The sequence below is a fragment of the Panthera onca genome, chromosome C2, assembly GCF_046562875.1.
Source record: "Panthera onca isolate mPanOnc1 chromosome C2, mPanOnc1 haplotype 2, whole genome shotgun sequence".
NCBI lineage: Eukaryota > Metazoa > Chordata > Mammalia > Carnivora > Felidae > Panthera > Panthera onca.
Genome location: NC_138347.1, coordinates 136,309,958 through 136,328,400, shown reverse-complemented (window position 1 = coordinate 136,328,400; position 18,443 = coordinate 136,309,958). Strand labels below are relative to the sequence as shown.

At 38.2% G+C, this 18,443-nt stretch overlaps 1 protein-coding gene across 1 annotated transcript in view; it reads right to left on the bottom strand.

The window, feature by feature from the left end:
- Nucleotides 1-18,443, bottom strand: part of KCNH8 (potassium voltage-gated channel subfamily H member 8) — a 356,732-nt gene that overhangs the window by 184,815 nt on the left and 153,474 nt on the right. The window lies entirely within an intron of this gene.

Below are 18,443 nucleotides of genomic sequence, written 5' to 3'. Positions count from 1 at the left end.
ACCCAGGGGAGCCAAGAGTGGTAAGAGAGGGCTGTATTCAGTCTGAGGGTGCTATACTCCACAGTTTCCTGATTTATACTGTATAATGTATTACATGAAGAACGAGACTTCTGCTTCCTTAAATGAGGTGGATTTCTCCACACACATCCAGATTATATGTCAAAGTGCTCTTGTCTCATGTATGGAGGACTGGTTTGAGAGACACAGTTGAGCTTCCAGAATGTTTGATGTATTGACCACTAATATCTTTTTATCTGCAATGGTGCCCCCTGGTCTGACCCTTTTGCAGCATTCCTGGAAGCTTTCATCATATTCTGTCCTTGAAAAGTAATTCAAGTCCTCTGCTAAGGATCTTGAGTGATCTAACTTCCTCCTCTTCTATTTTATTTTAGTAAAAAAATTTTTTTAATGTTTGTTTATTTTTGAGAGAGAGAGAGAGAGAGAGACAGAGACAGAGCACGAGTGGGGGAGGAGCAGAGAGAGAGGGAGACACAGAATCCGAAGCAGGCTCCAGGCTCTGAGCTGTCAGTACAGAGCTGGACGCGCAGCTCGAACTCAGGAACCATGAGATCATGACCTGAGCCGAAGCCGGATGCTCAACCGACTGAGTCACCCAGATGCCCTCCTCCTCTATCTTTTAAATAAATGACCCTAGTTTCACTTACCCAAGTGGTTTCTATGTATGGATATTCTACCTTATGGAGCTCCCAATGGTATTTGTCAATTCAGTGATCATTCATCTTCTTGTTAAGAGTTCCAAACTTAATGTAGTCAAATATGTTATATTTTTAGTATCAAGTTTAAGAAAACCTTTGGGGCGCCTGGGTGGCTCAGTCAGTTAAGCGCCTAACTTTGGCTCAGGTCATAGTCTTATGGTTTGTGGGTTTGAGCCCCATGTTGGGCTCTGTGCTGACAGCTCAGAGCCTGGAGTCTGCTTCAGATTCTGTGTCTCCCCCTCTCTCTCTGTCCCTCCCCTGTTCATCCTCTGTCTCTCTCTCTCTCTTTTTCTCTCTCTCAAAAACATTAAAAAAAAAACCAAACTACTATACCCAAGTCAGGAGAGATATTTCCCTATATTTCTTTCTTTAAAAAATGTGCTTAATTCTCTTTGAATTGATTCCTGTCTATCATATGAGTTAGGAATCCAAATACATTTTTACTTAAAAATGGATGCTTAATATTTCCAAGAGCATTTTATTAAATAGCCCACCTTTTTGACATTACTGTACTATGCAAGCTCTGTCATATCAGATTTTCACATATGTATATGTATGGTTCTAGACTCACTATTGTGTTCCATTGGTTCATTTTTTAATTGATGTTTGTCAACAACACTATATTATGCTATAAATTTAGTATAAATACTGATGTGTGTGTCCCTATTTGGTTCATCTTCGTCAGAACTGTCAGCTCTTTTTTGCAATTCTGTTATTTCATACAAATTTTAAAGTCACCTTGTTGGATTATTCTACAAGCATACATACATACATACAAAAATAAGAAAAAGAAAAGAAAAACCTAAAGAAAAAGAAAAGAAAATCTTGTTGAGATTCAGGATTTTCATTGGAATTTCAGTGGATCTATTAATTAAGGGTTAACTGATATTTTTGTGATATTAAAACTTCATATCTATTGATGCATGAATATTTTATTGAATTTATTTATTTAGACATTCTTTAATGTCTTTTAATAAAGACAATTTTTTTTCCTAAAGTTCATGCACATTTTTTTTGCTAGGAATCTTTTGTTTGCTATTACGTATAGATTTTTTTAAATTACATTTATTTATAATTAATTGCTCATGTTCAGCAATGTAATTGACTTTGAATATTTTTCATGTGATTGCCAATTTCGCTAAAGTCATTAATAAAATATCGGTAATTTCTCCGTAGATCATGTTGGCCTTTTTCTGTAACCAATTATATCATTTGAAAATTATATCATTTGAAAATTATATCATTTGAAAATGTGACAATTTTGTTGGTTTCATAACAATCCTTACTTTTATATTGTTTTCTCATGGCACTGGTAAAGACTGTTAGTGCTTTGCTAAATGGAAACGGCAACAACCATGTGTTTATTTATCTTGATCCTGATTTTTAGAGGAAATACTTTGAGTGTTTCAATTGATTATTATATTGACTTTTTTTTTTTTACTTTGCCATGAGCTCTACAAAAATGTTTTTAATGTGCACTGTGGTGCAACTCCTGAACTTACTGAGATGATCATATTTCCTCCTATAATCAGTTAATATAGATTTATTAATAGACTTTCTAACATTGAACCTTTCTTTGCTGTGATAAATTCAATTTGCTCAGAATGCATTGTTCCTTCTTCCCATTGCTGGATTCAGTTTGTTTCTATTTTTTGTTTAGAACCTACATCTACATTTATGATATGATATTTTTGTGATATTAGCTTGTCATTTTCTTTCCCGTGCTTTGCAAGCTATCCTTAGCTGATGTTAGTGCGAAGGCTATACAATTTCTCTAGCCTCCGAAATAATTTAAGATTGAGTTTATATGTTTCTTAAACATTTCGGAATACTCAACCATAAAAATCACTTGAGTTTAATATTTGTGGGGAAAATTTTTAAGCAAGTGATTTGGGATGTTTAATGATTATAGTATAATTCAAATTTTCTTTCTTTTCCTGAGTCCATTTTTAAAAATACTGTTCCACAAACGTTCCATTGCACTTAATTTTGAAAAATTGTTGGCATAAAGTTTTTATTGTATTATCTCCTTAATTTTGGATGTATCTGTTGTCATTTCCTCTTTTTCATTTCTAATACTAAAGTTTCTAATAGAAAAGTTCTGTTGTTAGGGAATGATCTATGTTTTGGACTGAGGTTTCGATATCTTATCTCTGTTTTTTTTCAAGAGTTCAAGTGGATAAAACATTCTAGGTTGGCACTGATTCTTATCAACACTTTGAAAATAGTGTCCCACTCTCTTCAGGCTTTTCTTGTTGTTGAAAGGACAGCTGTTAGTCAAGTTGGCTCTCATCTGCAGATAAAGTCATTTCTTGAAGCCTGCTTTTAAGATCTCCTTGTTGCATCTAGTATTCTTTAGTTTCACACCAACATTTCAAGGTTTGGTTTCTTTACATTTATCCTGTTCAAATTTTTTGGACTTCCTAAATCTGAATATTGAGTTGTATTAATTTTGAAAATCCTCAATAGTTTATTCCCCACCATTCTATTCTTCTTTTCTAAAATTCTACATATTTTAGATCTTTTTCCTCTAACCACTATTTCTCTTGACTTTTTTTTCATGTGTAATACATTGGATTTTTTTCTCTTCTAGATTTTCTTTTCTTCTCTTTTCTTTTTTTTTCTTTTTTCTTTTTTTAAGTAAGCTCTACGCCCAACGTGGGACTTGAACTCACGATCAAGAGTCTCATGCTCTACCAACTAAGCCAGGCATGAGCTCCTGGATTTTTTTTTCTCCTCTAATTCACTGATTCTTTCATATTTTGTGACTAACCTGCTGTCCATCCTATTCATTGAGGTTATTTTTTATTATCATCTTTCTCATTTATAAAATTTCTATTTGGTTCTTCAAATAGTCTTTGATAGTCTTTGTCACTCCATCATATTTTATAGCCCTTTTGAATTTTCTCTAAATAAATTAAGCATACTTATCTGATAATTTCAATATCTACAGCCTTGAAGATTTCATTTTGTGATGTCTTTTTTTTTTTTTCTGGTGACTTTTGCTCATGATAATTTATACCATGGCATTGATGACTTTTCATGGTAAGCTCATATTCCTTAGAACTTTGTCTCTGAGGATTCTCTTTTTTTCTTAAGTTTATTTATTTATTTTGAGAGAGAGCACATGTGCACATGCACAGAGGGTAGGGAGAGAGAGAGAGAGAGAGAGAGAGAGAGAGAGAGAGAATCAAAAGTAGGCTCCATGCTGTCAGCACAGAGCCCTACCCCAGGATCGATCTCATGAACCATGAGATCATGACCTGAGCCAAAATCAAGAGTCAGATGCTTAACTGTGGGAGCCACCCAGGTTCACCCTGACAATTCTGTTATAACTGCAATGAGAAATACCCAATCAGAGAAGATTTGTGTGCCTAGTAACAGACCAGAATCACTTAAAAAAATTTTTTTTTAGTATTTATTTATTTTTGGGAGACAGAGAGACACAGTGCAAGAGGCGAAGGGCAGAGAGAGAAGGAGACACAGAATCTGAAGCAGGCTCTAGGCTCTGAGCTATCTGCACAGAGCCTGAGGTGGGGCTGGAACCCATGAAGTGCAGGATCATGACCTGGGCCGACGTTGGACGCTTAACTGACTGAGCCACCCAGGCACCGTGACCAGGATCAATCTTTAACTGATCTTTAATCTTTAACATTTCAATTAAATATTTAGGTAGTTTTACTCCATATCCAAAGGATATTACAAATTCAGCCTCACATCTAAATGAGTGTGAGATTCACTCAGATATCACCTCACGCCAGTCAGGGTGGCTAAAATGAACAAATCAGGAGACTATAGATGCTGGAGAGGATGTGAAAAAACGGGAACCCTCTTGCACTGTTGGTGGGAATGCAAACTGGTACAGCCACTCTGGAAAACAGTGTGGAGGTTCCTCAAAAAATTAAAAATAGACCTACCCTATGACTCAGCAATAGCACGGCTAGGAATTTACCCAAGGGATGCAGGAGTACTGATGCATAGGGGCACTTGTACCCCAATGTTTATAGCAGCACTCTCAACAATAGCCAAATTAGGGAAAGAGCCTAAATGTCCATCAACTGATGAATGGATAAAGAAGTTGTGGTTTATATACACAATGGAGTACTACATGGCAATGAGAAAGAATGAAATACGGCCCTTTGTAGCAACGTGGATGGAACTGGAGAGTGTGATGCTAAGTGAATTAAGCCATACAGAGAAAGACAGATACCATATGGTTTCACTCTTATGTGGATCCTGAGAAACTTAACAGAAACCCATGGGGGAGGTGAAGGGAAAAAAAAAAAGGGAGGTTAGAGTGGGAGAGAGCCAAAGCATGAGAGACTCTTAAAAACTGAGAACAAACTGAGGGTGGATGGGGGGTGGGAGGGAGGGGAGGGTGGGTGATGGGTATTGAGGAGGGCACCTTTTGGGATGAGCACTGGGTGTTGTATGGACACCAATTTGACAATAAATTTCATATATTGAAAAAAGAAATAAATGAGTGTGAGATTGTGAATAGGAATTCTTATGAAAAATGTTGTTTTGCTATTTTCATGCTCTACCCAGATCCAAGGTTTAAACAAACAAGTCTTCTTCTTTGAGGTCTTTCACCATGCCACCACCCCAGGTGATAATGTCAATTTCATCTTTTGGTTGTCCTAGATTTATGGTGGTATCTGCAATCTGACCTTCCACTGTGCTCAGGACCTAGGCTTTGTCTCTTTTCTCTCGCCAGCTCCAGCGCACCGTGTTGGTTCATTTCTTCCTTTTGTTCCTCAAATCTAATTCTTTCTCTTAAAATATCACCAGCACAGCCATATTGTAATTTTTTTCTTTAATGCAGCGATTTTACGTATTCTGTATTAGGGTTTACTTTCTGCACCTCTAGTTCATCAATGCTTCTTAATTTTACAGTAGATTTTTTTTTATAATCATAAGAACTCAACCACCCACCACAATGGGTGGTTTGTTTTCATTTCAAAAATATGTGGAAGATACACTATTTCAACTTAATGGTTTAACTCTACAAGAGAAAGTTGAGGTCTTCAGTTATCTATTTGTTATAAAAATAATAATTCCTTCCTCAACAGAAGGTGTGGAAAATACATCTGGTTTGCTTGTGACTACCGCCTTCTATTCTCCTATTCACTATGGCCTCGGCAGAGTTCAATAACTGATTATAGCATCCTTCCCCTGTGAGACAAGATGCCGACTCAGAATGCTTTTCAACATAAAATTCTAGGTAGTTATTGCCAACCATATGGCATTAGGTCATAGAGTAACTCTTATTTGCTATCCTTGTCTAGATAATCTGATTCATTGGGTATTTTTTCTCAGGACTACCATTGTTATCCTCACAAATTAACAGCTTATCTTTTAGTTCTAACAGTGATGTGTGATTGTACAAGTCACTATGAGAAGACTCCAGCATATACATGCATTCGTTAACATAGGTAATGGATACAACTCCTGTCCACAAATCTAGAAATGGCTGCACAGAGCAAAATGCCCAGCTAGCAGTGCTTCTGCAGATGTTGACACGCATTCTTGGCTTTCAAGTTCTCATGTAGTCCCACGGCTGCCAATGAACTCATCTAACTGAGGAGAAAATTTTGTGAAGCCTTTGAGATACTCCTTCACCATGTTTCTGTTTTTTCGTTATCTGAGAATTTTTGGATACCCTATGGTCCTTTTCTACTCACTGATTTCCAGCATATTCCCAGGAACTTTGCAGCTAGACTAGATCATTGAGAATCAATTTTCCAGGGCACTATATTCACTATATCCAAAGCAAATAAGCTTTGGGTTTATGTGAAGTTCTATTCCTTCACAGAAGGTAATGACAGAATATTACTAGGAATAACTTTTATTTTAACCTTAATTTAGCCAGTGTCCCTTTTCAACACAAAGCTAGACTACTCAAAAAGTCATGATCCAATGGTATGGTTTGGTTCTCTGTCCTTATGTTGTAATGTATGTAAATAAGTTGTTAAATAATTTGTTAACTTTGTTAAGTAAGCTGTTAAATAAGTTGTTAAATAGTTTGTAATTTCAGCAATCTATCATTTAGGTCTTGCAGAAATTCTATTGCAAGGTGAAATACAGCTGGAATTCCATTTGGCCTCCATCATTTAATTACTTCTCTCAGCTCACACTTTTGCACCTTAACATGTTAGAGAGTAGGTACTTGAAAAATAACCCCAAATCATGACACTCAACCATTCTAATGGTTACTTCTTAATACTGTGCTCCAATGTGACTCAGGGCTCTGTCATATCTCCCCTTTCTGTCCTGGGTATTGCAGTTTCCTTTTGATGCTCCTGAGTATGTTTCTTAGTGATCACATTACTCTAAATCACTTTCTTAAGAGATGGACACTCACAGATGTTTATCTCCTACTGTATTATAATATGTGGACTTTCACATTCCATCTAGTAGTCAAATTTACCCATCTTTTCCCTAAGGCTATATTAATAAATGAGGGGCGCCTGGGTGGCGCAGTCGGTTAAGCGTCCGACTTCAGCCAGGTCACGATCTCGCGGTCCGTGAGTTCGAGCCCCGCGTCGGGCTCTGGGCTGATGGCCCGGAGCCTGAAGCCTGTCTCCGATTCTGTGTCTCCCTCTCTCTCTGCCCCTCCCCTGTTCATGCTCTGTCTCTCTCTGTCCCAAAAAAAATAAATAAAAAAACGTTGAAAAAAAAATTAAAAAAAAAATAAATGATATATTTTGTATCAGATATATCTGGAATATCCCATTTCTCATTTTTATAAAGGAAATAAAGGAATCACTGATTTTCTTCATTAACCATTAAAAGTTGCTATTTTCCTTTTCAATACCTTTACTGTCTCTGCCCTTTTCTGCTACTTTATTTTACCCTGTTATCTATGACCTCCCAAATGCTTAAAAAAATCCCCATTCACCCCCTAAATCTCAGGTTTTGGCTGGAGTTCCCCTAGCTCAAAAACTCTTTCAATAAATACATTTAAAAAATTATTCTAACCTGATTCCAAATAGCCACAAGTTCATTTTTAATGAATGCCATGCATTCTTTCATGTATTTGTTACACCCTAACCTAAATTCTAGTGAAATTCACTCAAAAATGAATCAGACGTGGTCTCTGCCTTCACACAGCTCATAGTCTAGAAGGGGAAAAGCAACATATGAAAAGACAAAGGCATAAACCAATGTGCTCATAAGCACCATTTATAACTTCCCAAGTTTCTCACCAATATAATGTCATTTTAGCAACTTTCTAGTTAATATATATTCATCTCACCTCCCATCTTGCATCAACATTAATACGAATGTCTGCTATGAAGTGCTAATACTTAGGCAAAAAATTTGATTCTCCACATCGAGTCCGTACATATTTTTCTCAAGAGCTGAAAGATGTATTTTTAAAGTAGATTAAACAAAATTGAGTTACCATATAATTTCAAGAAATTGAGGCAATTATATGAACATTTCAGTAGACATTCATCTAGGGAAACTTCTATGTTGTCTCTAAGCCAAATCAATCCCCATAAAATGTGTCAAATAAATCCGTTCAAAGCCTCATGGAATGTGGGGGAAGGCCGGGGTGGAGACAAGCAGGATTGCCCAGTGGGGTTCTCAGACATCCTCCTTGTCTGCAAACAAGCTGGCTGGGATGGACAGCCGATTTTCACTGAGGCGAGAGGCAGAAACTAACCTCAAACCCGCTGAAACTGGGGATCCAGTCTCTCCTCTTCAGGGCACCCAATGTTTCTCAGCACTTCTCTGAAAAGCTGACACCTAAGTTCTTGGCACTCAACAGCCTGTTCTTTCTCACACTTGGCAAAGCCATCACCACACTAACCTATATAAAAAGAAATGCAAAAATGCAAAATGGGAAACCACGCCCACACCGCCACCCGCTGAAGCACAAACCCACAGCGTCCTGCCTGTCCTAAGTTCGCCTCCTCATCAGATGCTGACGTCAGAGACACAGGTACTTGCACACCTTTCTGTGCATGGTTTCCAGCCTGTCCCAAATAATTGTACCACATCATTCACGACAGTGTCGTGACAGTGTCATGACAGCTATAATTCCTGAATAGGGAACTTTCCCTGATACCAACACCCAGGTGAATCCTGTGGGATATGGAGAATATGGCTAAGCATATAGATATCCAACCAGGAGGTCAAGTCATATGGCTTTTGAAATTCTCAGCCTGAATTTGTTAATCTTCTTAAAACATATTTGTCTAGTATTTCAGTTAGTGGATCATTCAATGCAAAAAGCTTTTAAGTGTTAAATGCATCCCCCCAAGATGGTTAAAATCATGCCTCCATTCTCGAAGTAATAAAACTCTAAATACCTTTTATCAAAATCAGACTAAGAAGATATTAATTTCATAAAGATTTGTGCAAGGATGACAAGCTACTGACCGATAGAAAAAAATTCGGTCCACAGGTACGTTTTAATTGGCTGCAGAATACTTAAAGGTTTTCTTTAAATGGAATGACTTGGTGAAGCATACCATGTATTGGGCTTCAGTCTCCACCATGGTCTATCACAGGATTTCACTCATCCTATTACCCATGGTCTCTAAAGGCAACTTGCTTTATAAATCCCAGCTGTCACTATTTGCCTTTAGAAGATTATTTTTAAAAAGGATGATAATGAGAATGTATAGAAAACCGCAAGTTATTTTTTTCTTTTAATATAGACAATATGATAAAACATAGATGAGATTAAGATTCTTCAATGACTTTAAGCATCTGCCTGGGCTCTTCATTCCTCTTCCATCACACAGTTGACAAAGAGTTGGTGTAGATCTCATGGGTGGCAGCAATCTATGTCCTCAGAAAAAGTATCGATTTTTACAATAGTTCTCTCATTAGACAACTGCTCTCTATTAGAAGTTTTACATATGTTTCTTCCATCATGCAAACAAACAAACAAAATCAGGCAGGATATTTCAGAAAGTGAAGGCAACATTATTACAATGTTCCACATTGAAAATGAAAATATACATGTATACACATATATTTTTTAAATGACTCCAGTTATCTTTAAAATATTGACCAAATTGAAATTTCCAGAAGCTGAAAGACAAATAGAAGAATCAATAAGAACAGTAAATTAGCCAACAGCGGAGATTCTATCTGAAGTGAGAGGGCCATTTAATACCAGCAGTAAGAACACATTTTGAGAGGGAACCGACTTGGGTAAACACATGTCAAGGCGTCTTTGACTTACGTCAAGCCCAAGAGAGCTAAACAATATTTTCCTCAGAATGTACACCCGAGAGATGCAGCTTTGATAGCTATGATATGATGATGTTGAAAAAGCGAGAATGCTATGTTGTTTCCTCTCTCAGAATAATCAAACTTGCTAAACTGGACATTATTTATACATTCATTTATCCATCCATCCATCCATCCATCCATCCATCCAATACTTCTTGAGAACTTGCTGAGTGTTAGACACTCTCACTATACATGATGGGGATATGGCCCTAAAAGAGTGAGGCAGAGCCCATTCCCTGAAAAAATGGAGGACAGAACAATTGCAACAGAAACTAGCTTTTGAAAAAGGTTTTTGCAGATCACAGTAAATGCTATGAAGACGATGAACAAGCTGATGGAAGAGAGTGGCTGGAGGCGGCCACCTTCAGGCCAGGTAGTCACAGAAGGCCCTTCTAGGACATGTATATGACACAAGGCTTCTCAAATTCTGATGTACGGGTGAATCGCCTGAGGATCTTGTTAAAATGCAGATTCTGATTCAGAGGGTGCTGTAGGTGCCTGGGATCCTGCATTTCTCATGAACTCCCAGGTGATGCTGATGGGTCAGGTGCTCGGACCTCACACTGAACAGTAAGGGCTCTAAATAAGAAATGAGAATGGTAAAAAAAAAAAAAAAATGGGGGCAGGGGCTTTCTGTCTCAATGACAATTACATATAGGGGTTTGGGGAAGGAACTGCCACAAGCCCAGTCTCCCGTCCATCTCATTTCCAAGTTTCTATCGTATGTTTCATAGGAGGCCCCAGGGCATGGTGGAAAGATACCTGCTCTGAGACCAGGCAGTCCTGGGCTTCAATCCTGTCTCTACCTCCTCACAGCACTGAGGTTCTGGACAGTTCACTTGCTTTCACTGTTTTTAAGTTTCACTCTTCTCCATTCTAATAAGATCCTTGGATAATCTGTTTAGCTTATAGAAAATCATCAATAAATGACAGACACTCTAGATTGGCTGATCCAACCTCATTTCCAAGCCCCCTTTTAAAGGCTATTTCTACTCTAAAGGCGTGAAAACTTTAAAAACCTTGATCTCCCTGCCTTTCTTGCTAGAGATGGCTATGTGAGGGCCATGTGAAAGAGTTACAGTCAATGACATCTTGAGGAAATCCGTGCACACTCCTTCCTGCCCACAAAGGCAAAGCCTCAAAGGGAGAAGCCTTTGCCCTCTGTCTTTCTCTATCCTTTCCGTCTCAACAGAGGCTCTAAAGGCTCATTAGGCATGTTACAACCATGAGGTGACAAGAATGGGAATGAGATGCCTGATTGGCTCAGTCGGAAGAGCGGGTGACTCTTGATCTTGGGGTCACGAGTTCAAGCCCCGTGTTGGGTGCAGAGGTTACTTAAAAGAATAAAACGGAAAAAAGAAAAGAATGAGAGTGACAAGCAGTACATTAAGACAGCAGAACAGAAGGGCAAAAAAGAGCCTGGGTGCCTACCAGTATTGCTGTCACCATTCCGAACACAGGCTGCTCAGCTCCAGACCCTTCACAATATGAGAAGATAAAGCCCTTAGTGGCCAAGCTTATGTTGTTAGGTTTTCAGGTTCTTGTAGCTAAATGCAATTGATATGTAATTGTGTCGTGCAGCTATTCATTAGTTTTATTTATTCTGAAGCCACTTGTTAAGAGGAAAAGGTAGATGCAATATAAAACTTGTCAATGTACTTAATACTGCCACCCTGCGGCAGCCTGCGGAAAGTTAGGCTACCAAGGACGCCATTGCATTTGAATACTTGTTTGTATTACCACCGAAGATAATGTGAGGAGTTTCACATGTCAACCCCTAAATTCTCAAGACAAATTTGAAGTGCCAACTTTTTAGAAATTACAATTAAAATCCTCCAGTTCTGGGATAATTGATGATGTTGTTGCTACATAATGAATAGGCCAGCGTCAACCATCATTTCAAATCAAATCTGGGGCATCCTACAAGAAATAAACAAAAATAACTGCCTTGGGCCCTGTGCCTGGAAAAATAAGGCACATATGATTATAGTCAACTGGTTTGAATGGAAAACCAGATTAGCACAATGAATGAACTGCTGTGAAATGAAATCTGGAAAACTGAGACACATGCAGCTGAGTATAGGGGAAAGGAACTTTTTCTTTCTTTTTTTTAGTGTTTATTTATTTTTGAGAGAGAGAGAGACACCACACAAGTGGGGGAGGGGCAGAGAGAGAGAGAGAATCCAAAGCAGGCTTCAGGCTCTGAGCTGTCAGCACAGAGCCCGATGAGGGGCTCGAACCCACAAACCGTGAGATCACAACCTGAGCTGAAGTCGGACACTTAACCGACTGAGCCACCTAGGTGTCCCTAGAGGAAAGGAACTTTTAAAAGAAGCTGAAGGTCCTTTGATAAATTAGTTAATCAGCAAGTATGTCCTCTGTGTCTCCTATGTGCAAGGCAGTATAGGTCTTTCAAAGACTCTGAAGCAGTATGCCAACTTCAAGGCCCTTCACAGCTCGGGCAAGACAAGCCAGATGAATGAAGCCAGCAACAAGCACAGAGCAGTCCAAGGGAAGGACCCTCACTATGAGCTCAGGTGATTCAGGTAAACTGATGACAAAGAAAAGGGATGGGATTCTCACGGTGAACAGGAGTGACAAAGATGATCCAAGTGAGGGAAAATCTGAGAACTGGGTGTGGAGGAGAAAGAGGGTGAACTGTATTAGTTGAACGTGAACAGACCAGCTTGGTTTGTCCACAGCCTTCAAGGTTAGTGTGGAACAGTAGTTGGAAAGTGGGTTGTGGAAGCATTATAAGTTGGTTCTTTAGTAATTTGAGTGTAAGACCTGCTTTCCTAAGAGCACATGTGTTTAGAGTAAAAAGTGGCGGTGCTGCTCCCCTGCTTCCTCACGTGGTCTTTCTTCTGTGCATTGCATGCCCCTCATGTCTCCCTATGACCAAATCTCCTCTTCTTAGGAGTTTACCACCAGTCAGACTGGATCAGGACCCACTCTAATGGCTTCATTTCACCTTAACTACCTCTTTAAAGGCCCTATATTCAAATGCAGTCACATGCTGAGGTGGTGAGGGAAGGGTTTCAACACATGATCTGAGGGGCACACAATTCAGCCCCTAACTGTCCCCAAGCCAGAAACTTGAAATTTATCAGTGTTCCTTTGACATCACCTTCCTCTGCCAAGTCCTACTTTTCTGTATTTCCACACCATCTAAACTCCTTAGAAAGACATCATAAAATGTTAGCTAACTGAAATTTAAATAAAAACTTGGAAAAAAAAAAGAAAACATAATAAAATCTTTAAGAGCTAAGCTCTGCCCATCCATGTAGAGATAAACTTTAACTCCCTGACTTTTATAGTCTACTTCCCCAAAAAAGGTCAACTATTTGCTAGTCCACCTCCTGAAATTAACAACCCCTCCTTTCAGTGCATCGAACTCCATTCATCTTTCAAGATTTGCTTCAGTATTAACTTCCCCTTGAAGATCTTGTTGACTCTGCTCCAATTCTTGCTGGCTCCTATCTCTTTCCCTTGTCCAGAAAGAATTTACCATTTCTGCCACTGTACTATCACTCGATATACCATATCACAAATACTGGACCTATGTCCTTCATGAGATCACAAGCTCTTGGGAGAGGAAAAAAAACAAAACTCTAAATAAAAGAATGCATACTCCGGAGTTTGATTATATGAATGTAAATCTTAGTTCTACTAAGCTTTTTTTACTATGTCAATTTATCAAGTTACTTAAATACACTGGTAACAGGGAATAAGAATAATACCTAATTCATATGGTTATAAGAAATACAGGCAGTTTCTGTTAGTATGATGTAGAGACTCAGTAACAGCTAGCTATTAAAATAAAACAGAGAGAATGTAGCAATGGCCACATCTTTTATTGAGTTCATTCCAGATGCTCTGTCCTGTGTGATTTGTATGTATTGTTTCTTATAAACCTTGATAAAATTGATTTGTGTATTGGGACTCACAACACGGGACCCGGTGGCCTGACATGTAAACCTACATCAGCCTGCACTTACGGGAAACACCTGTCAAGGAACCCTAACAAACACTATGCACAATCCTCCAAATCAGCTTTAGCTAGCTAACCTTACACTCAAAACTAGGACCTTGCTTGCCTCATAAGGAAATCCCCTACCTCCTAGGCCATCATGCCCTGTTTCCATGTTGCCTCTTCTAACTCTCTATAAAACTTGCTCAAAATCCCTCGGGAATGGCACTCCACTGCTTGTGAAGCACTGTATACTCTCAATCCATGGAGTGCTCCCCTTTGAATAAAGGGCATCAAACTCATTACTAAATTGTAATATTTTTGTCATTGGACAATCTCAATCAAATGTAGACATGTATGATTACCCCATTTTATAGAAGAGAGAACAGTCTGTGACAGGATAAGCCCCTAGTCTATACCAAACATGTGGTAGAACCAGGATTTGAGCTAAAGTATAGATGATCCAAAGCATCCGGTCTCCATTTTGACACCCCCAAACAATAGTTGAAATCTGAAGACAGAGTGGGTACTCACTAAGTATTTGTTGAACTACTTAATCCACTATTAATTCACTTTTAAATTGTATTAAAGTATTACTGAGAGTGAAAGATCAGTAATGCACTCAGTAATGTTAGACATGGATAGGAGTTAGTGGTTTACACACTATTTTTAGAATGGAAGTAAAATGCGTCAAAAAAAAAAAAAAAAGGAGGGTATTAGGTAGTAAAAAACACCAGATTTCTGCTGACGTCCCTTACACCCTCCCTCCCTCCCTCCCTTTCCTGCCCTCTCTTCTGCCTCTTCCCCCCTGCCCCCACCCCCACCCCGACACACAACCCAGATCACTGGCTGAAAGCTACTGAGTGCACAAACAGAACATTGCGTTTTATGCTAATCTCCCATCAATGCTGTTTATTGTATCCCATACCTTGCTAGCCTTTTCAATAAAATATGCTTTACCTCATTTCACATAAACCCCCAAACAACATAGATATTAATGATTCAAGTAGTCTTTAAAAATAGAAGTGCACATATACCTCTTATAAAGTCCATCATCTGAGCCTGGGTAGGAAATGAACACAAATCTTATTTCTATAAGTCAGTGAACTTCAGTGATACATTTGTATGAGATGCAATCTTGGGTCAAGTCAGGCTACATGCTCACTTACAGTTTTCTCGTGCTATGATACAATACTGCTCCAGTTCCACAGTGACATTTTAATGATTTTCAAACACTTATCTCAAAGTTCTAAAAATACCATACGCTAAGATGTGCTTTTCCTACAAGACATGCCATCAACTGGTGAATTTAATGTATTTTCCTCTATTAAGTGCAGGTAAAAAAAAAAAAAAAAGAAATATATATCTATTTTTTATGATCATTTTATAGCCATGCTGGCTAACAATAGTTAGTTGGCCTCTATAAAAATACTACATACTTTTGTGGGACATTTATATTAAGGCATTAACAGAAGAAAATGTTAAGTTTTCAGTACCTATTTAGAAATAATACATAACTTCCTATGAAGTAATAATCACTTGAGGAAAAAGTTATAAAGCTACAAAAAATTTAGGGATTTTTTTCAAAATACTTCAAAATTCATAAATCATATTTTGCATTAATCTAATTAATGTTAAATGTGTTTCGTTGATATTTTTTGCTTTACACTTTGCAAGAGATAGAATATGATTGTATATGTTCCCTAAATAAAATTGGTCTATTACTGAACAGAGATGAACATATTTATTTTTTATTTTTTTTATTTATTTTTATTTTTTTATTTTTTATTTTTTTAAATATGAAATTTATTGTCAAATCGGTTTCCATACAACACCCAGTGCTCATCCCAACAGGTGCATATTTATTTAAATGTAAATGTAAAACTCATTTTTAAGATGGGGGTTTGAATGAGTAAAATTGTTACTGGTCCCAGAGTATTCAAGTTCATGCCCTCCTCCACCCCCAAATGTAAGGTACAGTCTTTCATGTGCAAGCACTTCCGTTAGTGTAACACACTTGGCCTTTCCTGCTCCTTCACTCACTTCTTCACCGAGGAAGAGGAGGAATTTAATCGGATTGAGTTTGGAAGGACACATAGGTATGCATAGGGTGGCCCCTTCCTCTTTAAGAAGCAGCTGTATTTGGGGAACATCTGTTCTGCTCTGGTCCTCCAAGCTTGAAATTATAACTTGGGGAGCTCTGCCTTTGCCATTTTATAGCTCTGTTTGTGATCGAGGGGTGACTTTCCCTAAATCTGGAGCTCACAAGAGGAAGCCCACTTGCTGTAGATATACGTCACATTCTCTGTTATCAGTTTTATCAGAAATCAAGGTGATATGCTGATCTCCCATCTGCCTTATTCTTATTTCTTTCTGAGTTGGCCCAGTACTTGGGTGGAAAAAGGAGTGTTTTAATTGAGCTCTTTCAAATCCCAAGTGAGTAAGTATATTTTGCTCCTTTGGTCAATTTCAGTCTTCCAAGATAGGGATTTCTCCCCTATCTACAGACATGACAGGCCTAAGACAAAGGTGACGAGTTAAATTTTATAAAACCATTACACATGATTCTCCTGCTCAAAGCCAGTCAGGATGATTAAATTACTCCCTTTAAACAAAAAAAAAAAAAAAAAAAAGTAGTCATATATTACTTTTTAGTTTTACACTTCTATCTACACACATATATAAAGGTATATGATATACACACATATATATTTAAGATGTGAATAATAATTTTATTCAAATAATCCCTATTGCGGCATAATAGAAAATATATATTTGGTTTTTACCTCCTGCAACTGGCAAACAACTCTATAACCCTTGGAATCCCTGGGATGATGAGTGTCTTTCATATGCTAATGATTGATTGGTGGCTGGGGGTCCCTACATGCTTCCATGGTGAAAGACCCAAAATCAGAGAGGGAACTTTCACCCCACCCCTAACCTTCTGGAAGATGAGAGGGGCTGGGGACTGAGTTAATCACCAATGGCCAGTGATGTAATCACTCATGTCTACATAATGAAACCTCCATAAAAACTCCTGGACAGTGGGGTGTGGAAAGCTTCTGAGTTGGTAAACACACTGAGGTTCTGGGAGTGTGGCACACCCAGACAGAGCATGGCCGCTCCACCTCCCTCCTCCCCATGCCCTGCCCCATGCATCTCTTCCATTTTGTTCTTCCTGAATTGTATCCTTTGTAACCATATAAATCAAGTGTTTCCCTGAGTGCTGTGAGTTGTTCTAACAAATTATTAAATTTGAAAAGGAGGAATGTCGGGGAATCCCCAACTTTATAGTCAAATTGGACAGACGTGTACAGGTCCCCTGGGCACCCAATATTTGTGACTGGCATCTGAAGTGAGGACAGTCTCGTGGGAATGAGCCCATAAGCGTGTGGAGACCGACACTAACTCTGTAGTCATCGCAGAGCTGAATTGAATTAAATGATAGGACACCCAGTTGGTGGCCAGAAAGTTGTAGAACTGGTTCTTGGTGGGGAGAAAACCCACATATTTGGTGTCGCGGTGTTGTGAGCAAATATAGTTCATACTCACCTTCTCTATTCCTACAACACACAGAAAAAAACCCTAAAAACAAAATCTATGCACACTGACTCCCAAGTTTTCTTTTCTCTCGCTGGACAGGTATTACACTTGCTGTAATATCTGAGTAACTTTAATTGTAAGACTGCTCTTTCCTTGTGCATGTAAATATGCCACACTGTTCAGTCATGCAAATGCATAGGAAAATAGTTGTGCATTTGCAAACATTTCAGATGATGGAAGTGGGGGAAGAGGCACCACACCACGATAGTTCTCCATTTGGGTTGTCATTTCAAGAGACTTTTGTATGTTTAAAACACTCACATATGTGTTTTAAACGAGTTGAAATAAAAGAGTTCATTCTGAGCAAGTCATAATTCTTGAAATGTCAGATAGTCGGTTCTCATAAAGAACTTCACACATAGGAAGTCCCTTGCAATGACAATTGTTTATTCTCTGGTCACCAAAGTATGTAATCCTACCCCTGTTTAAATGAAATAATATCAACATTTTTTTCAGTGCCAGTTTTTGTCAGCTTGCATGAATTTTAAGGAATTTCTTAACACCTATAAACCAGAAGGTAAAAGGAAAGCAACATAAAATCGTAGAATCCTTTAAAGATCATTGAAAAGCTTGTCTGTGCCTTAAAACAAATCATGATAGTGTTATGTACGATAAAATACAGAAACACATTTGTCTGCAACAATCCACTCTAGCAACCACTAAACACTGGATTCTTAATTTTGCACGTGAAATTTTCACGTCTAAATTTTGAGCAACTGCACTTCAGATGAAACTGAGAGAGGGATTTTTAATCACATCATTTTAACTTCACTCATTGCTATCGATTCATATTTTTCCCTAATAAAATAATGTGGTGTGGCTCTTTATATTCTAAACTGTTTTTCCATCTTTATCTTATTTGCATAGGAATATGAACTTCTGGTTCCTGTCAAATGAGT